This window comes from Panthera tigris, chromosome C2 (genome assembly GCF_018350195.1).
Source record: "Panthera tigris isolate Pti1 chromosome C2, P.tigris_Pti1_mat1.1, whole genome shotgun sequence".
Lineage (NCBI taxonomy): Eukaryota > Metazoa > Chordata > Mammalia > Carnivora > Felidae > Panthera > Panthera tigris.
This window is the reverse complement of record NC_056668.1, coordinates 132,915,008-132,936,923: the sequence shown is the minus strand read 5'-3', so window position 1 is coordinate 132,936,923 and position 21,916 is coordinate 132,915,008. Positions and strand designations below refer to the sequence as shown.

General features: G+C 40.3%; 1 protein-coding gene across 5 annotated transcripts in view; it reads right to left on the bottom strand.

Annotated features, from left to right (window-relative positions):
* PLCL2 (phospholipase C like 2) overlaps positions 1-21,916 on the bottom strand; it is a 194,259-nt gene that overhangs the window by 98,711 nt on the left and 73,632 nt on the right. The window lies entirely within an intron of this gene.

The following is a 21,916-nucleotide window of genomic DNA, read 5'->3' as shown; positions in this document are numbered from 1 at the left end:
AAACACACATGCCCCAAAGTGGGAAAAGAAAAAAGAAATGGCCAGCCATGCAAATACTGTGGCTCAGAAGCTCCTCAAAATTTGCAAAAGCCTACATAAATTGGTACAATGATAAAAGGACAGAGTCTGGATGAAGAAAAAAGGCACAGTGAAGAACAGGTCTTAATTTTCCAGTTTGGAGGAAAATTTATATGGTATAGTCATATCAGTTCGTTGTGTTTTATGGAGTGTCTCCCAGGTGCCATGGACTTTTCTTTTTTAAGTTTATTCACTTATTTTTGAGAGAGCAGGAGGAAATGCAAGTAGGGGAGGGGCAGAGAGAGAGGGAGAGAGAGAGAGAGAGAGAGAGAGAGAGAGAGAGAGAGAGAGAACCCCAAGCAGGCTCCACACTGTCAGCACAGAGCCTGATGCGGGGCTCAAACCCATGAATCGTGAGATCATGATCTGAACCAAAGTCAGATGCTTAACCGACTGAGCCACCCAGGTGCCCTGCCATGGACATTTCTAATGTACTCTGGGTTTCTGGACAGGAAGCAAACACTTTCTCTGCCTCAGATGTTCCCTCCTTCCACCACTTTCATAGGGATGGAAGTATTAACCAGAAAACATATTTTTAGAAATGTGTATCCTGCCTACTTATAAAGAACCTTAAGTGACATATGGTTATAGCATAATATAAAAGAGCATAATTGGTGGGTGAAGAAAATAGAACATCTAAAAAAAGCTTTAAGAGAAGATGTCACCACACACCTGAGGTGAACAAACTGCTATAGTTAGATATGAAATTGTTGTGACAGAAAAGTCACAAATGATAATATACAGGATTACACAACTTCTACTGTCCAACAAAATTAAGCAAGCAAAAGTCTTTGCTGAGATTCTTCCAGAAACTAAATTCAAGATGCAGTTCATCACATGGTTCTTATATAAAGAGCACTGTGGAATCAAGTAGGTGGCAACTGCTTTTCTATCTAGGAAAGAGAAACCCAAAGAAGTGAAAGCCAACAATTAAATTAACCTTCAAGTGCAGTCACTGGACGTGATGCACAAAATATCAGTCTTTCGGAAGATGTACCTACACTTGAACCAAATAAGCCAAACTGCAAGCACCTTCATTGCCATTCTGAACTCGGTATGATGCCCCACTACTATTGAAACTTTCTCATAGAAGGTGAAAAAGAAGACAGTCACAATTTTAGTCAGATTACTATTGACTTTCTTTTCCCAAACCTTCAATATAAAACTTTAAAGTATGTTATTATTTGTAAAAACCTAACTGACAAAATATTTGCTTGCATTAAAATGGAAAGTATGGGGCTCCTGGGTGGCTCAGTTGGTTAAGTTTCTGGCTTCAGCTCAGGTCAAGATCTCAGTTTGAGTTCGAGCCCCGCATCGGGGGCTGACAACTCAGAGCCTGGAGACTGCTTCCGATTCTGTGTCTCCCTCTCTCTCTGCCCTTCCCTGCTTGCGTTCTGTCTCTGTCTCTCAAAAATAAGCAACCATTTTTTAAAAATTCAAATGGAAAGTAAACTGGGGAACAATGCACTTTTTTTTCATTTTTGCTGCTTAACTAGTATATTACCAATATTATATTATTAAAATAAACCCATAAAAATTATGACAATTGTAGTTAAGGGTGGTTTGATAAATTATACTTTTTCAAAAATTAAACCACATAGCCAATATAATTCACTTACACAGAGCACTCTGGGAGGGAGAGAACATATCCGTAAGAGTTCATGCCTTATACTTAGCAGGCTTTTAATCACACAACAAATGTGGCTTGTGTCCCTATAATGTGTAAGTCACATCATCAGGTGATTTTGAAATATTAGTCAAATTCAGAGATTCCAATTTGGGTTCACAATGGTCCTGGGGCACACTGTCCAAAACTAAACAAGGTAACAACAAAAACAAATTATTGATGCTGTGAAAGAGTAAACATTCCAAAGATAAAGACCTCATCATTCTTCACAATTGTCTTTTCTTGACAATTCTACTCTCTGGGCAAGTACCAGCTAAAAGTTCTAATAGAACAGACAGGGCTAACACACGAGTTTTCCTACACTTTGGCATAGGGCAAAATCTGGCTTCCTCTCTGCCAACAAAACTTCCTAATGTGAAAAGAGTCATTTTCAATAAGTTTCCAACCTCGAAAATTGTTGCTAGGATTCTGGGCTTGGTACACTGACATAATGTCGTCTGGCATCTGAGCTTGCCAATGCTTCTACAGTGAGAAAGCTAATGAGCTTGTAAGAATGTCCTTACATCATCACGTCCCCAAGAACACGGTGGCCGCCAGTACTTCTCCGGGTAGAGTATTCTTCTCCCTTGCAGTGGTGATATCCAGGCTAGACCCAAATTCACTGAACTGCAAAAGAACTGTCAGCAGGCTCCTGCCCACCCTCTTTCTACACCTTTCATATCTTTTCCCCTTGTCTCTCCTTCTATCATGTTACTGGACTAAATGTTCTCACTGGCAGCTAACTGCAATAATAAGGAAAATGAAGTTCCAGATTGCTGTCACTGGCCCCCAGAGCAAAGCATCAGTAACCGGTTTGTAAGCATTGATGAAAATGAGGCCCACTGATAAAGAAGCCACAAATATTTTTAATCTTTCTTGTAGCCATTCATTTTAAACCTTCAAATGACTGTCTTTTTTTGGTTAACTATCCTCTTATCAACAATAAAACAGGCAGGAAAGATCGCCACTTCTTGTCCTCTGACTACATTCCAAATACAAAAAGAAAAGTCTGAGATTGTCCGGAAACTGAATAATCAGCTCAAAATAATAATGTGGTTGGCTGAAAAGATTCCTGACACACATATCAAACATGCAAGAACTGCTGGAGGTCTTTGGGGTCCTACTGCATTAACACCTGACCTGCAAAGTGCAAGGTACCGAGCAGGGGTGCAAAACAGAATGAGACCAGGACCCTGTCCTCCAGAGGCTCTCACCACAGAGGTGAAAACACACACACGGCATCATAAGAGAAGTCATGAAAGGGCTGTGGTGCAGATGGTGAGCATGGGGTCCTGGGGGAGCACCTGAGGGAGCACCTCGTCTACTCAACAGTGGATCTGAATGGGTAAACATGGAAGGAACCGGCAAGACAGCATATTTCTGGTGGAAGGAACATCGAACAAAGAGTGGAGCTGTTGTCGGGGTGAACTGTGGAGAGAGGCTTCTCTAGGGCAGCCTGAGAGTGGGCTACGGGAGCAGCACAGTGAGAGCTGAGGCTGGAAGGTTAAACTGAGGCAATCACAGGAACCATGAATGCCAGCCAAGGAAGAAGCACTTACAGGACTCTATGTTCTAGGATATACTAGATTGAAATTGTTCCCCCTCTAATTCGGGGTGGGCAGGGAAGGGGAGGGGGAAGGAAATACAAATCATAATGTAAAGTGATGTGAAATAATTCCCTCAATAAGTACATACTCAATGGCTATTCTAATACCTAGCACAGTGCCTTGAATTTGGAAGACTTCAATACTTTTCAAATGAATAATGTCCATTATGTATAAGGCTCAGTACTAGACAATATGGGGTTACCAAAAGGAACAAATATTGATTCTACCTTTAAGGTGCTTCCACCTAAAAATATGGGTCCCAACAGAAGACCAGGAGTCTGGGACTCTGGCTGGTACCAATAAGGGTAACTTGTTTAGGAGGGAATGATCTATGATAAGCCAGCCCCCCAAATGCCATTATAGCGTGTGCCAACAGAAGACTCAAAGTTCAAAAAGCAGCTAAAGATTAATTAAGTCCCACAAATAAGCACAACAATCTTCTCTCTCCCCCTCTTCCCACCATCCCTTGAGGGGAAAATGCTTACCTAATGACCTTCCTTCCTTTATTAGATGACCGTATACAATGAGCATTGCTGGTGATGCTTAATTTTATGTGCCATCTTGCATGGACTATGGTGTGCTGCTGTTTGGTCAAACACTAGTCTAGATGTGGCTGTAGAGGGGTTTTTTTAAGAGGTGATTAATATTTACAATCAGTTTTGTTTAAGTAAAGCAGATTAACCTCCATAATCTAAGTAGGCCTCATCCAATTAGTTCAAAGCCTTAAGAGCAAAGACTGAGTTTCCCAGGAGAAGGAATTTTGCCTCCAGAAGGCAACACAGAAAATCTGCCTGAGTTTCCAGCCTTCAGACTCAAGACTGCAACATCAGCTCCTACCTGAATCTCCAGGCTGCTGCTGGCTTATTCTATGGTTTTGAAACATGCCAGCCCAAACAATCACTCGAGCCAATTCCTTAAAATCAGTCTCTCATTCTCTCTCTCCATTTATAGCCATATGAATGTACACACATACCTCTATCAATTGTCTCTCTCTCCGTTTATATTAGTATGTATATACATACACATACATACATATACATACATGTGTGTGTACACACACACACCCTATCAATTGTCTTCTCTGGAGAACCTTAATACCATTGTGATCTGGACTGTGGCCTCTTATAACCATCCCCTTTTTTCTCAATAGGCGTTTGAGAGGTCCATTTTGCTCCTTTGCCAGTTTCTTCCCCAGAGGAAATCACCCAGATGAGCAAGATTCAGTGTTGCCTTCTCCTATCAGTTCATTCTACAATGGGACCAGAGGCCCCATCAGGTACCATGTGGTCAGCCAGCCTAATGCAGTCCAGCAGGAGCTCACCTGAACCAGACCTGAGCCAAGGAGAGCCAGGTCTCCTGAAAGACTAGCAGCAGCTTTTCTGCTGGCAAGAGGGGTCTGAAAGAGGATGGCTTCCCCAAGGCTAGGACATGGCACTCAGATGAGCTTTGCCCCCACGACTCAGGGCACCTCAATTCAAAAGCTTCCTTTTCCCAATTCAGACACCCTAGACTTCTGCCCAACCAGTCTCCAGCCATTCAGCTTAGGGTACACCTTCTCACCTCCCCCCACCCCCCACCCCCAGCCACCTGGAAGAATCTCCATGGTATAACTCCAGGATGTGCCTGTGTCTGAGCATCCCATGGCCTGGAAGCCCTTTGGCAAGGCCCACCCCCTACCTGAGCCTCTCAGACCTTTCCACCAGTGTGAACATTCAAAAGAGCTACATCTTCTGGACCCTGCAATTTGGAAGTCTAATCCTTCACAGGGGTCCCAAACTATTTTAATGAAAACCCCTAATAAGCTGTTCATGTGCTCCACACTAGATATTTCAAAGTAGTCAAGCCTACTACCTAAGAGAGCAAGGGCCTGAAATCTGAATGATTCTAGGCTTCAGTGAGCTGTGCCTTGAAGAAATGAATGAGGAACCAAATCCTAGCCTCAATTCCTCCTCATTACTCGGGAAAGGCCACCAGGATTTCCCTGGGAAACCAGCCTCAAAAAGGCCCTGTGAAAAGTCTCCATGTTTATCAAGGGCCTGTCTTTCTACCTCTGCCCTAGTGTCACCTGAGGCTTGGGTAAAGAACATGATTTGTTCTTTGAGACCTTTTAGAGGAAGGCAGTACTCTTGGAGTCCAGAATGGGATTCTCCATTCTCACTGCCCCTTCTAGACAGCCATACAAGGTCTTCCACTCGAGCAGACCTCCTCATATCAAAAATCCGTAATTAAGGGGCACCTAGGTGGCTCAGTCGGTTAAGTGTCCAATTCTTGATTTCAGCTCAGGTCATGATCTCACGGGTTCATGGGATCAGGCCCCACATCAGGCTCCGTGCTGACAGTGCACAGCTTACTTAGGATTCTCTCCCCTCCTCCCTGTCTGCCCCTCCCCTGCAAGCGTGTGCTCTCTCTCCAATAAATAAATAAACATTAAAAGAAAAAAAAATCCGTAATCAGGGAAAAAGAGCCAGCACCAGAATTGAAACCAGATGGAAACAGGAGCCTCTGGAGGAATTCCAAGTGCCTCCACTATAGACTTTAGCCCTTTCCTTCATTAGGACAATTTTCAAGACTTTTCAATAAGCGCATATTATATAAAGTTAAGACGTAATTGCACTTTCAAAAGTTATTAAATCTTTATGCTACTGGGCAAAGACTTTAGGACTTAAATTTCACTTAGCAAACAATATAAGACACAGGAAGATAACCATAATCCAAAATGGGAACTCTTAATACCAGCAGGAAGAGAGGCCCAAAGCACTGTGGGAACTCAGGGGCAGAAGGGATCATGTCCATCTGGGTGACAATAGTCTGGAGCTCTTAAGAGTACCCAGCCTATATGCCCAGGTGTCTCCCAGACATTCCTTCCTGGTGGTTTCAAGGGCACTTCCATTTCAGCATATAGCCAACTGGACCTAGCTGGTCCTCTGGAGGTGTTCCCACCTTAGCAAGGGTTTCACCATCCATGGGCTAGAAGCCTAGGAACATCTTCGACCAATCCACCCTTCCTTCTGCTCTTCCTGTTGATGTTACCTCTAAAATCCGGCCCAAACCCATTCACTTCTTTCCTCTCTACCACCATCATTATGTCTCTGGGTTCCTCCAAAGGACTCCTGGCCTGCTACTGTCACTCAGTCCTGTCCTCTAACCCACTGTCCACTAAAGCTATGAGATATGGTCTTGATGTCTGTTTGCCTAGAACTCTCCATGTTTTCCCTTCTGTAGCTGGATAGAAATAACGCTCCTTCAGGTGGCCCATGGCGGCTTGTCAAGACTGGGCCTTCCTTCCCAAGTCCCAGCTGCATGTCCTGTTTCCCTCTCCCTGCCATTCTCTCTGATATGTCACAAGCCCCATCATCCACTGGTCCTTTGCCTGTGCTGCTCCATTGGCCCTTCCCTTCTTCTCCTCTCTTGGCTTAGTTAACCCCTACTCAGTCTTCAGATTTCAGAACAACTGTCATTTCCTGGATCTCTGTAATTACTTCTAGTTCTCCTATGATGTGTTCCTTCAGTTCCATTTAACTCCTGTCCAACACCTGCCATCGCTGTAATTTTATATTTATTTCTCTCATTATGATGGACATTTGTCTCTCCCATTAGACTCTAAGCTCCTTGAGACCAAAATCATGACTATTTCTACTCCTTGATATCTAGTCCAGGGTCAGAAACTTGGCAGAACCTAAATAAAAATTTGCTGAATTAATGAGTATATGAAACATACAGGCCCAAGGTCAAAATGGAACAGTGACAGGAGCAGTATCTGAGTGGAGACTCTTCTCACTACCTCTGATCACACTGTAGGGTTCCATGTTTTCAAGAACAGTACTCTTTAAAATTCATGTTTTTCCTGTCACTACCTTAAGCATAATTTTAAAATAGTTAAGATTTCTGGTAATTTAAATAGTTAAAAAAATTCATTTGCTAAATCTGGTTAACTTTAAATATCACTTTTTTGTTCTTATTTCAAATATTTTCATTGACTAACTACAACGTTTGAGCACAGTGCTAGGTATTAGGAATATAAAAACGAGTAACACATTTCCTGCCCTATATATATTGTAGGCTTTGGAGCCCCGGCACCTAGGTTCAAATTCCTGGCCAATCACTTAGGAGCAATGTCATATTAAAAAAAAAAAAAAAAAAAAAAGGCTTAAACTTCTCAGGTTTTAGTTAACTCACTTGCAGAACAGGGACAATAATACTAAGTGATAGGTTATTCAGAGATGTGTCATTTTGTGTGTAGGCATTATTATCGGAGGGGTTTTTCAGCACTTTTATGAGTACCAGCTAGAAATACAAGTTAAATAACACTGTTCTCTACTTTCAAAGAATTCACAATCAAAGGGGTAAATAAATGATTAGTAAACAAATAACTTTAACACAGAGTCATAAATGCTATACTCGAGTATGTATAGTTTGCTGGCATAGGTCCAGAACATACAATTGTATTATCTGGTTTTATTATCTATTTGTGAATTAATTCATGAATTACTGTATTTATAATTACTGATGCACAATTTACTTTTCTCTTAAGACAAGCTGTTTTTTTGTCTTTATGACTATGATGGCCTGTTACCTTTTTCAAAGTTTGATAAGACACATTACTTTAAAAAATTATATATGTACATATATACATGTACATGTGTATATAAACACACACATATTCTTTTTTTTAATTTTATTTTAGAAATATGAGCTGGGGAGAGGAGCAGAGGGAGAGAGGTGGGGGCAGGGGAGAGAGAGAGAGAGAGAGAGAGAGAGAGAGAGAGAGAGAGAGAGAGAGAGAGGGAATCCCAAGCAGATCCCATCCTCAGTGCTGAGCCCAATGCAGGACTCGATCCCATGACCTAAGCCAAAATCAAGAGTCAGACACCCAACCAGCTGAGCCACCCAGGGGCACCTACACACACATATTCTTTACTTTTTACTACTAGTGCCTATTATCTTTAGGAATCAAGAAGAGGGAGGTTTTAGTACATTGAGGCAGTTTTTTCAAATCTCTTATTCAGTATATGTTTTCAGTTTAGAAAGGTTCTCTTAATTCCTTTTCATGTCAGTTGCTCTTGGTTTTATTTTTCAAAGCAGCTTTAATTGCTTTTGCTCTCTTCACATTTGAATTACAGCGCACCAAACTGTTATGATACCAAGTTTTATCAGTAGTAGGCAATGCCACAGGGCAGAGCAAGGATTATGAAAATATCAATGAGTACCTCCATTACTTTAATTCTCTTCACTGATTATTTATAGTTAGGTCATTAAAAACAATTGACTCTGAATTATTAATACTAAAGAACTATAACAGCATAAGAATCAAGCATGAAAAGTCCTAGGGGGAATAAAAGATCCTGGGGGGGGGGGGGGCTCCTCCCAACTACAATGAGAATCCAGAGAACCTAACATTTGGGTTATGAGACGTGCTAGCAGCTAAGGTCTACCATGACTCAGGGACAGAGAGGCTTCATTCTGACCAGACCTTATCAGTATGACTCTGCTAGCTTACCCTTTTATTCCAACACAACCCACCAGACCATAAGCTTTCAAAATAAATCTATTTTAAAATAATCTTTTTAATATCCCTTCCTCTTCGTTCCGGCAACCAACTTTCTATTCCTTATAATCAACTGCCACATAAGGAGAATGTCTGCTGCCCCTGTAATCAGTACCACTCCTGTCTATCCCCAGGCTTCTCCGCTCCCTGAGCTTGTCCAGAACCCACACAGATCTCGGATCATTCCTGCATAACTGCCATTCGCCTTGCTCGTCAGTCCCAGCTTTTTCCCAATAGGAGCTGAGACCCTGGGCACCCTGGACCACCATGAACATCAGAGGGCTTGACTCCTGCCACGCAAATCCCCTACTCACCCAGTGGTGATCTCTGCTGGATATCTATGAAAGGCTCCTCAGGCCTTTTCCCTTCTCCATCTTTATCCTTCGTGGGTGATAGATGACTTTGCTCCCTACATTGCTCAGAAGGCCAAGACTCTTGCATTTCCTACAAGGAGGGAGGGGTTTCAAAAACTCTTGATTTGCCTCCACCTCCCTCCCTACCCTCAGTCTCATCCAATGACCTTGTGTCCTACTTCATCCACAAAATAGATGGCATCAGATGGGAATGCTCCTTAGCTTCCGGTTCCCTGTTTTCAACTCCATTCTGGTTAGAAACACTATCTCTCTCTGGTGTGAAGTTAGTGGCCCCACCTGTGCTCTGGACACTGTTCCTTTCACACAGCCTTCAAAGGCTCATCAACTGCATCAGTTAACCTTCAACCAAACCTCAGCCTTTTCCCTGCTATTGGCACTTTCCCTCAGCATTAAACTTCTTCAAATCCTTTCCATACTAAAACAGCATAAACCAGATTATTTTCCTCCACCTCATGTTCTACTATATTTCCATTTTCCATTGACTTGCCTGTCTCCTCTAACAGATTAGGCTCTTTTGAGGGCCGGGACTGTATCTTATTTTTTATTATATTTCATTGCTGAGCTTGGCTTGACATGTAGTAGGTGCTCACTAAGTGTGTGCTGAATGAAAAAAATGAGTGAATAAAGTATATGCAAGGGTGCAGTAGAAAGGTCTGTGGATTTGATACAAGAACACCAGAGTCTAGTCCCAGCCTCAATATCTGCCACTAAATTTCTGTTGACTTCAACTGTGAAAAGAGAAAGTTCTGCAAGACTATCTCTAAGGCTACTCTAGCACTGACTTCCGTGACTCTAGTACCTTATAGCATGAGGGAGTTTTATGTTGTAAAGGTTAAAAGGCTATCCTAAGGAAAATGGCCAACTCTCCATCTCCACTGAAATGAAAGGACACATTTTAATCAAAAGTATTTCATCTAGAAGACATTTTTGGTTTTTTAATTCCAAGAACATTAGGCCCTAGCATGTTACTAACAACAGAAACTTTGGGTATTTCATTGAACGTAGATGATTGGATTATTTGAAATCTTATTTAAGTTTCCTTAACCTGATAAATATTCAAACTGTAATGCCCAGCATCTAATCAATAAGTAAGTAGTTAATGAAATTATCTTCTGTGTCTTCCGGTGACAACAGTCACCGGAGGGGACAAAGAAGGGGATGAGATATATTCTCATCTTTAAGAAGCTTCAAGTACAATCAGGAAAATAAGACTAAAATGTGTTTTAAGAGCTGATAGAAAATGGAAAGGATTTAAGAAAGGCTTCTGAGGGAAGGTGAGGTTTATGTCTGGGGGGTTGCTTATTCATCCACAAATGAGACATAAAGGAACATGATTCAACCGAAGGTACTGACTTTAAACGTAGATTTGGAGAGATGTTGGCAGTCCTTGAAAGCTAGGGAGGACGTGGGAGTGAAGCAGGCAATCCCGACAAGGAAACCACGTGACTGAAGGCACAAACGGGAGAATGTAGCTGGCTCCGTGGCAAATGGGCGGGAGGAAGGAAGCGGGACACAGAGGGTAAAGGCAAACCCCCGGAGTCCTGAGAGTCAGGGCCAGGAGCTAAAACCAATGTTGCAACAAATAAGGAACAGCGGAAGATTAGTGGCTTGACTACAGTGGTATTCAGAAAGTGTTACTAGGCAGCGATTGCCCAGAGGTCAAAGGCTAGGCAAGGTGCGCAGAACCAGGGTGGTGGCACCCACAGGAGCTGGGTGAACTGACAATAGTCAGCAGATGACTCTACAGAGGAGAGAGACTTCTAGATTTCTCAGTTAAATCACTAGAAAAGGTGGTGCCACTTACAGAGATCAGAATAATGATGGTGCTTTGTTGAAACAAATAAATGCTATGCATTTACCTAGTTTTAAAGAGAAAATGACTTTCCTTTCCACTTTCTTTTCTCCCAAAGAATCACAAGTTTTCAGGTTGGAAAGGACAGGATTGTTGGACAACTAAATGAAAAAGTTCTGAATGCGGGCGGGATACAGTATGGATAACCAGGTAAGTGTTTAAGGACAGAAGTATGTTGAAGAAGCTGCTAGTGTAGTGGTGCTAGGTGCTGCTTAGGAGAGCTCTCCAAGGGAGAAAATATTTATTCACAGAGGAGAGTACGGACCCGAGGACAGAGCCATGATGGATGTCTATCACCAGGCAGCAGGAGGGAAGGTAACCAGCAAAAGCAAGCCAGGAAGGACTGCTCTAAAAGCAAGAGAAGAATCATGATGGATAATATGAGAAAAACCAGAAGGAAAAATATATATTCTCATGAAAGGCACAGTCAGCAACATTAGTGGGATGGAAAGGCAAATGTGAGAAATAGTGAACAATAGACCTTTGGGTTTTGCAACATAAAGATCAAGGGCAGCACTGAAGAAGGAAGTTGTTCCACAGACCGTCAGTTTGGAGAGGCTGGGAGATAGTGGGCATGAACCATGTGTTCAATGTGTTTTGTCGTCACAAGGAATAATAGAGAACAGGAGTACAAAGGCACATACTATTATGATAGTGAGGCTTAAGTGTGTGGCTGAATTCAGAGGGAAAGGCAGAAGACCCTGGAGAGAGTGAGGATGAATGCGGAAGCAAGTGCTGGGGCAGGGAAGAGTTATATGTCATCAGGTACAGGTGCAGCAGCCAGCACAGAAGCAGTTGGAACACCCTTTCTCTGCATTTGGATGGGAAGCTGGAAGGATATATACAAAGATGGCCAGAGGTGCTGATGAGGCTAACTGCAGAAGTTAAACTTTGGCAGTGGAAAACAGAATGCAAAAATAACTAATCCCAATAAAGGGGTAAGGGTGTTAGGGGCAAAGTCTACAAGAGTCACAGTATCCCGCCAGCGGGGAGCACAGCTAAAGGGAACCAGAAGACTCCCCTGACAGTTCTAAAGACCTAGCATTGCTCCTGACATAGGTGTGCATTCAAACACCATATTAAACAAATACTTACTGAAAACACATTGTCAGCTTGGTTAGAGCTTAGAGGGACAGAATAGAATAAGGCGAAAACTAATGCGTGAGTTTAAAAGTGGTTAAAAGTGAAGTCTTGCAGTTACCTGCAGTGACTTTTAGTTTTTATACAAAAGAATTTGACATCATTATTTTAAGCCAGTACTTTCATTTTATTGTCTTTGTGATCTTCTTATCAGGAATTTAGCTCAGTCATTCAAGGTAGCACTTATTTCAAGTATCTGCCAATGATTCTAAAGAACATAATGGCTTCACCTATTTACAAAGTTTCAGGGAATAAACTGCACATGGAATTATTTCTGCTTCTTCTGCTTCATGTTTAATTTGCTTTATTACACTTTTGCTTTGACCATTGCACCCACATTTATTTTTCAGACACCAGAAATAAAACACGGAAGAATGAAAACACTGAGTATGTGAGCTGCAGCGATGTGACATTTCTGTAAACGTTGTTTAAAAAATCTAGCTTTATAATTACCTACAATTAATGGTTTATTGCTCATCCTTTTCTAACCTTGGCTTTTAAAGTTTTATGGTAGCTAGGCATTTAAAGGGATTACAGAACTGCTCAAGAAATATAAATGCCACTGAGTGGAAATTATAGCTTAATATTGCATGAATTAACAGGTATTTTAAAGTTCATCAGGTACACTAAATGAAAATGAGAAATCAACTCAAAAGTTAAACACATGCACTCATCTTTTTAACATTTTTTCATTTTTATTTTAGAGAGAAAGAGAACGAGAGCACGAATTGGGGAGGGGGGGCAGAGGAAGAGGGGTGGGAGGGGGAGAGAGGGAGAGAGGGAGAGAGGGAGAGAGAGAGAGAGAGAGAGAGAGAGAGAGAGAGAGAGAGAGAGAGAGAGAGGAAGTCAGTCTCAAACAGGCTCCATCCACACTCAGCACAGAGCCCAAGCAGGGCTCGATCCCACAACCCTGGGATCATGACCTGAGCTGAAATCAAGAGCAGGACACTCAGGTGACTCGGTTGACTAAGCCACCCAGGTGCCCCTGCACTAGTCTCTTTAACATTACATGATAGTTATGACCCATCATAAATAATAAATTCTCCCCAAGACTTACTTCTACATCTACTATTAAAGACACAGTGGTGCAAACATTACAAGTTTTATTATGACTCATAGGAACTTTTGAAGTTTTCTCTAATGTTACTAATTCTACCCATCTAATTCTTTTCTGAGACAAGTTAAATATCCACCTTGGGATTATCTGACCTGTATACGATAAACATCCGTGAACTTCACCCCTAGTTCACTGAGGGAAGAAACTACTAAGATGTTATGTAAGCTGACAAGTGTTAACTAGAACTGCTATGGTGATCATTTTTCAATGTACACAAATATCGAATCATCATGTTGTACACCTGAAACTCACACAACGTTATCTGTCAATTATGGCTCAATGTTTTTTATTTTTAAAAAGGAATTACTAAATTGTAACTATTAGACTTCTGGAAAATTAATTATCATGTTACTACCAATTAAAAATAATTATATGAATGTTGTATACCTGTGAAAAAAAAAGAATTTCGGAGGACAAGCTTCTCCAGAGCCGTGATTCTATTTTACGTGCTTGTTACACGTCTAGGCATACTACCACAAACAGAGAGGACATACAAAGTAATATCTGGTTGCAGTGCTATTTTTCAACTTTTAAAATTTGTTTTTATCAAAATTTGTTTAAAGTAATTCTTGTTTATTGTAAAAATTCAAAATTATAGTAATACCTGAAGTGAAGTCACTCAGGTCCTGTCCTTTGCTCACAGGTAAATACTGTTAACTATTTCATACCTATTTCTCCAAAATATATTTGTAAAATTTTTTATGTTTATTTATTTTTGAGAGAGACAGAGAGACAGAGAGTGAGCAGGGGAGGGGCAGAGAGAGAGGGAGACACAGAATCCGAAGCAGGCTCAGGCTCCAAGTTGTCAGCACAGAGACCAATTCGGGGCTCAAACTCATGAACCATGAGATCATGACATGAGCTGAAGTCAGATGCTTAACTGAGTGAGCCCCCCAGGTGCCCCTCTCCAAGATATTTTTAATGCATATAATACTGTGTGTGAATGTGCACACACACAACCTATTTTACAAAAATGAGATGATACCATACCTGCTATTTTGCAACTTGTTTCACTCACTTAACAATGCATCTTGGACATTTTTTCACGTCACTTTCCATAAAGATCCCCTTTATTTTTCAGGCTTGTATAATATTCCCTTATTTAGATTAGATATAACACAATTTGTTGAACCAGTTCCATACTGATGGATATTAGCACTTTTTCTATTTTTTAATTTAATTTAATTTAATTTAATTTAATTTAATTTAATTTAATTTTATTTTATTTTGTGATTATAAATAGTACTGAGTGAAATCCTTTGTCCTTTTATAAGAAATGCTGTGGGTTGGGGCGCCTGGGTGGCTCAGTCGGTTAAGCGTCTGACTTCGGCTCAGGTCATGATCTCACTGCTTGTGAGTTCGAGCCCCACGTCAGGCTCTGTGCTGACAGCTCAGAGCCTGGAGGCTGCTTTAGATTCTGTCTCCCTTTCTGCCCATCCCTGGCTTGCACTCTGTCTCACTGTCTCTCAAAAATAAATAAACATTAAAAAAAATTTTTTTAATAAAAAAAAAAGAAATGCTGTGGTTTAATTCATAGCAGAGAACTTTCTGGGTCAAAGGATATAAATATCCAAAATTTTAACAGCTATCACTAAGGTGTGTATCACATGCTGTCTATCACTACTACCAATAGTAGAAAAGAACACCAATTCCCCCACCAACCCCCCCCACCCTGTGCACTCTCCAGAACAAAATGTATCATTCTTACTCCTTGTCCATGTGACACTATTTTAATTTAAATGTCATTGAGCATATTTTAGATTAAATCTGCCATAACCATTTAAAGCACTTCTGCCTTTACAATTAGATATTTCAATATTAAATGTTAGTGCTATCCTGATTTTTAGGTTCCATACATCCTAAACAAAAAAATCTATGTGGCAAAAGACGTTTCCAAAGACATACATTTCATTATATTTAATAATAATGTAACTTAATGTTTAAAAAAGATTTGAAAACATAGCCAAATATGAAAAACAAATCAAATTATCTACACCATAGAGATAACTGTTAAAAAACTTTTATTCTATGCATCTATTTAATGTACATATATTGCTTTTCTCAAAATGTAATCATACCACATGCTATTTTATATCCTGCTTTGCTAAATAAAGACATTAGCAATAATTCCCCTGTAATATTAAACACTGTTTTTAAAAATATGATTTTTAAAAAAATCACATAATGTCTCTTCATTTAACTGTCACTACTGGACACTTACCTGGGATTTTTGATTATTACAAATAATGTAGAAACGCATCTTTGACTGCATCTCTGAATATTCCATTAGGTTAGAGAGATTCTTAAAAGTGGTTCGAACAAGCCCTGTATTTTATTTTATTTTTAAATTTTTTAATTTGAGTACAGCTGACACACATGTTACATTAGTTTCAGGCTCACAGCCTAGTGATTAGACAGTTCTAACCTTTATGCTCACGGCAAGCGTACCTACTACAAGTCATCATACAGCACTGTCACGGCACCATTGACTATATTCTCTATGCTGTACCTTTTATTCCCAAGACTTACTCTGTATTTTAAAATAATAAATGATATCTTTATAATATCAAGTCTTTAGAGTTTTACAGCCCCATCTATATAGGTGACTCCTCACTTTCTTAGGATATGACAGGTACCATGGTCGAACTGAACTTTATAAATAAACCAGAAATGTGTCCTTTATTTTTTGTAAAATTGTTTGACTTTGGATATCAGCATATTTGGTTGACAAAGCACTAATTGTGGAAAGACTTTTACCACATTTTTCTCAGAAATCATCTAATCAAGGACAGAAAACTAGAGATGAGAGCCTCTGAATAAAAAATAAGCATTAGTCTTTAGTATATCCACAAAAAGTGATCTTGTATTAGGCCAAAAAGGAGCACTCAAAAACATTCCCAAAACAGAAAACATACAGGTGAAATAATATCAGAAGAATCCTACACAGGTAGACATTTGAAAACACATTTTCACGGCGCCTGGGTGGCTCAGCCGGTTGAGCGTCCGACTTCGGCTCAGGTCACGGTCTCGCAGTTCGTGAGTTCGAGCCCCGCATCAGGCTCTGTGCTAACAAACAGCTCAGAGCCTGGAAGCTGCTTCATTCTGTGTCTCCCTCTCTCTCTCTCTCCCCCTCCCCTGCTCATGGTTTGTCTCTCTCTGTCTCTCAAAAATAAATAAATGTTAAAAAAAATTTTTTTAAACACATTTCCCAAAAAAACCCTGTAGGTTAAAGGAAAAACAAACCAAAATGGAAATCATCAACTGTATAAAAATGAATTGTGTAAGAGTGCTGTCCGCTACATCCTTTGTGCTGCTGGAAAAGTAGCACTGAGGACAACTTACAGCCCTAAATTCCTATTTAGAAAATAAGAATAATAAAAACTAAGTAGGCTACACTTTCGATTCAAAAGCTAGAAAGGGGCACCTGGTGGCTCAGCTGGCTCAGCATCGGACTCTTGATTTCAGCTCGGATCATGATCTCACGACGGTAGGATCAAGCCCTGTGTCAGGCTCCACACTGGGAGTGGAGCCTGCTAGGGATTCTCTCTTTCCCTCTTCCTCTGCCCCTCCCCCCCTCAAAAAAGAAGAGAAAAATCATATGATTGTGTTAATTACTGCAGATAAAATTATTTGATAAAACGCAAAACATATTGTAAGACTCTTCACAAATCAAAAACAGAATTTTCCCTAATCTGATAAAGGGAACCTATGACAAACCAATGATAAGCTTTTGATTTAATGATGAAATGCTAGAAGCATCCCAATTGAAGAATAAGACTCAGATCAGCCAAATCAATATCTCAAGAAAAAAACAATATAAGACATATATATTAGTAAGAAAGACACAAAATTGTCGTTATTTGCAAATTTTTAAACTGCATGAAGAGCCAAGAGACCAAACTATTAGATATATAAGGATGTCAGCAAGGAGATGAAATACAAGATCAAAGACAGAAAAATTATTAGCTTTTATACATATTAGCAGTCAATTAGAAAAGCTTAGAAATAAATCCCATTCAAAATAACAATTTGAAAATGCCGGACATACAAGACTGTTAAGAAAAAATATGTAAAACTTTGCTGGAAAACATAAAGTAATTAAAGAAGAGATATAGCTTGTCCCTAGATGGGAATTCTCAATATTAAAAATATCTAATTTTTCCAAAAATTAATTTGTAAATTTAATGTAATCTCTAAGAAAATACCAAATTGGAATTTGCAAGAAATCTGACATGCTGATACAAAAAAATTAAAACAAATGAATAAACGTACAAGAGAGCTGAGGCAATCTTGAAAAGAATAGGGGCGCCTGGGTGGCTCAGTGGGTTAAGGGTCTGACTCTTGATTTCAGCTCAGGTCATGATCTCACAGTTTGTGACATCAAGCCCCACGTCAGGCTCTGCACTGAGAGCACAGAGCTTGCTGGGGATTCTCTCTCTCCCTCTCCCCCTCCTCCCTCTCTGTGTGTGCATGTACACACCCGCACACACTCTCTCTCAAAAATAAACATTAAAAAAAAAAAAAAAGAACAAAGGTCTTGCCCTACCAGTTATCAAAAAAACATTGTAAAGATACAGCACTTAAAACAGCATGATGCTAGTGCCTGAACAGGTTCACAGAACAGAACACAGACACCAGAGACAGCCCAATGAATGCAAGGGAATTCAAAATATAAAATCAGCATTCCAAATCATAGGAAGAGGATTAACTGCTCAACAAGTGGTGTTGAAATAATTAGCAGTCTGTTTGCAAAACACACAAAATTAAAAGCAAGAAAATCTCTTCTTCACACAAGTCACAAACACACACAAAAATATCCCAGAATAATTAAAGACCTAAAACCTAAAGCAACATATAAGCAGGACCAACTACATAATTTGTGGGGCCAAGTGCAAAACGTAAAGCAAGACTTTTAAGGTGGCAACAGCAGAGAATTAAACAAGGTGGGGAGGAGATGGAGAGGCTTCTGAGCCCAAGGAAGGTTATGTCTTACTACATCTGAATTTAAAATTTCTGCCTGACAAAAGAGATCGATAAAGTTTAAAGACAAGCCACAGAAGAAAGCATTTATAACAAATATGAGACAGAAAATTAATACCCAAATATATAAAGAATGCCTATCAATCAATAAAGAAAAGATAAATAATCCAATATTTTTTAAGTGGATAAAGGATATACAAGAGTAGTTTGCAAAAGAGTAAATTAAAGTGACATTAAACATGAAAATCTGTTCAACCTCAAGAATACTCATGCAAATGCAAATTTAAACAAGGAGGCATTTTTTTCAACCACAGATAAAGTCTGATGGTGTCAAATGTGGGCAACTGGGCATGGAAACTGCTGGTAGGAGAGTATACTGGCACCTTCCATGAACAACTTGGCAGTTTCCAAATAGAAAAGAGGCATACCTTCTACCTAGCAATTCTGTCTCTTGCTTACTACCTTAGAGAAAAGCTTCCCACATGTGTGTTCACAAGGAGTCATATAGGGGGATTTTACTGCTGAATTGTTCCTAACAGTAAAAACTACGGACAAAAAACTTAAATGACCATCAATAGGGGAATGGTTAAGTAAATGATGATATATTTGTGTTATTTATCATACATGCATATAACTGTTCTGCAACAGTTAAAAAGAAAGGTGTAGAACTCTATACATATAGGCATAAAAGGCTCTCCAAGACATATATTTAAAGGGAAAAAAAACTGAATTGCAGAAAAAGAAACACAGTATGCTACTATTATGCTGTTGGATTTTTAAAAAAAGAAACCACATATCCAAACTGTATTTCTATAAGAATATATTTGTATATATGAAATACAGAGAAAAAGACCTAGAAGCCCAAGGACAACACCTACCAAATTAATAACAGTAGTTTCCTCTCTGGAAAAAAGTGAGATTGTGTGGTGGTCAAGGGGGATTTTAGCTGAATCTGTGACATGTGTACTTTTTTTAAATGACATATATTCATAAATTATTTAACAATTAAAAATAACTTCTAGAATGTGGTAGGATAAACATTGCCTATTTGAAGATGGATTTTAAGGGGCGTCTGGGTGGCTCAGTCGGTCGGGCGTCCGACTTCGGCTCAGGTCATGATCTTGCAGTTCACAAGTTCGAGCCCCACATCCGGCTCTGTGCTGACAGCTCAGAGCCTGGAACCTGCTTTGGATTCTGTCTCTCCCTCTCTCTCTGCTCCTCCCTCCGCTCATGCTCTGTCTCTCTCTCAGAAAGAAATAAACATTAAAAAAATTAAAAAAAAAAAAGACGGATTTTTATACTAATATACTTCAGCTGGCCAGCACTAAAACATTTCAAATCTCCTGTGCCAAAAAGAAACTGTCTTCCATCTCAGAGAGAAAGAAAGGAAGTCCAAATATTTTCTTGACACCTTTCTGCAGCACAATGACTTCCTTTCCTGATTATATTAAGTCAGTGAATGAATTACTAACAAAATCTTTTCTTTTTAATGAAGGCTTTATTGAGATATAATTCACATACCATACAATTCACCTATGTGAAGTGTCAGATTCAGTAACTTTTAGGATATTCAGAGAGGTGTGCAACCATTACCACAATCAATTTTAGAACATTTTCAGCTCCCTAAAAAGAAATCCTATACCCCTTACAAGTCATTCCCCTTGCCTTCCAATCCCGCACCACAGCCCTAGGCAACCGCTCGTCTACTTTCTGTTACCATAGATTTGTCCCTCTGGATATTTCATATAAATGGAATTATAAATATGTGGCGTTTTGTGACTGGATTCTTTCACTTAGCACAATGTTTTCAAGGTTCATCCATGCTTCAGTATGTGTCAGAATTTCATTTCTATTTATTGCCAAACAATACTCCATGGTAGGGATGTAAATTTTATTTATCCATTCATCAGTTAATGGATAATTGGGTTGTTTCTCTTTTTGAGTAGTATGAATAATACTGCTATGAACATTCGTGTATAAGTTTTTTGTTTTGTTTTTTTTTTTTTAAAGCTGACAATTCCACGTAAATGTGTGCTGGAAAATTTGGAAAGTGGGAAAATTAAAATACATGTTTTTCTTTATTCATCCTAACAAGTAATCCTTAATGAATCAAATGAGCCATTTTATAAAAATAATGAACAGGAAACAAGTATTGATATCATACTAACCATAATTAATGTGTGAATTAACTTTATTTTAAATGCTAAACTTTAAGAAATGAATTTTTGTAACTGGAAAAATACCATTGACCAGCAATTATTTTATTGATTAGAATTTTATAAAAAGAAAGAAATAAAAGGCTTTCTGAAAAGTGGTGGGGGCAGGTAGGATGGTTCAATCTTGCCAATAACTGAGGTAATTGAACACTTTGGTGGCAAAGATACTTTGCACCGACTCAGGAGTGAATTTTTGTAATTATTTGGAATAATAAAAAACTGGAGACAAAATTATTGAACAGAGGAATATTCTGGTTATTTATTTATTTATAAGTGAGCTCCATGCCCAGCATGGGGCTCAAACTCACCACCCTGAGATGAAGACTTGCATGTTTTACAGACTGAGCCAGGCTGGTGCCCTGGGATATTCTGTTTTCAACCACTTTCTTCCAGGGTGGCTGGGTGACTCAGTCAGTTGGGCATCCAACTTCAGCTCAGGTCATGGGCTCACAGTTCACAAGTTTGAGCCCTGCGCTGGGCCCTGTGGTGACAGCTCAGAGCCTGGAGCCTGCTTCAGATTCTGTGTCTCCTTCTCTCTCTGCCCCTCCCCCGATCACTCACGCATGGGTTCTCTCTCTCTCTCTCTCTCTCAAAAATAAATAAACATTAAAAAAATATTTTAAAATAATAAATAAAAAATAAACCACTTCTTTCCTATGGATGTAATGAATTGTCCTTCAAAAATGCCAAAATACGGAGAGAGAGGGAAGATGGCGGAAATAGGAGGACGCTGAGCTCACCGCGTGTCCTGCTGATCACTTAGATTCCACCTACACCTGCCTAAAGAACCCAGAAAACCGCCAGAGGATTAGCAGAACGGAGTCTCCAGAGCCAAGCGCAGACGAGAGGCCCACGGAAGAGGGTAGGAAGGGCGGCGAGGCGGTGCGCGCTCCACGGACTGGCGGGAGGGAGCCGGGGCGGAGGGGTGGCCCGCCGGCCAAGCAGAGCCCCCGGGTCTGGCCGGCAAAAGTGGAGGGGCCAGACGGACTGTGTTCCGACAGCAAGCACGACTTAGCGTCTGGGAGGTCATAAGTTAACAGCTCTGCTCAGAAAGCGGGAAGGCTGGAGGACAAAGGGAGGGAGAGCTGCTGAGCCCCCGGACGGCAGAGCTCAGCTTGGGGGTGAACAAAGGTGCTCGCCAGCGCCATCTCCCCCGCCCATCCCCCAGCCAAAATCCCAAAGAACCAGTTCCTGCCAGGGAACTTGCTAGCTCCACGCAAACACCCAACGCTGTGCTCCTGCGGAGCTAAACCTCCGGCAGCGGATCTGACTCCCTCGCTACCACAGGGCCCCTCCTGAAGTGGATCACCTAAGGAGAAGCGAGCTAAGCCTGCCCCTCCT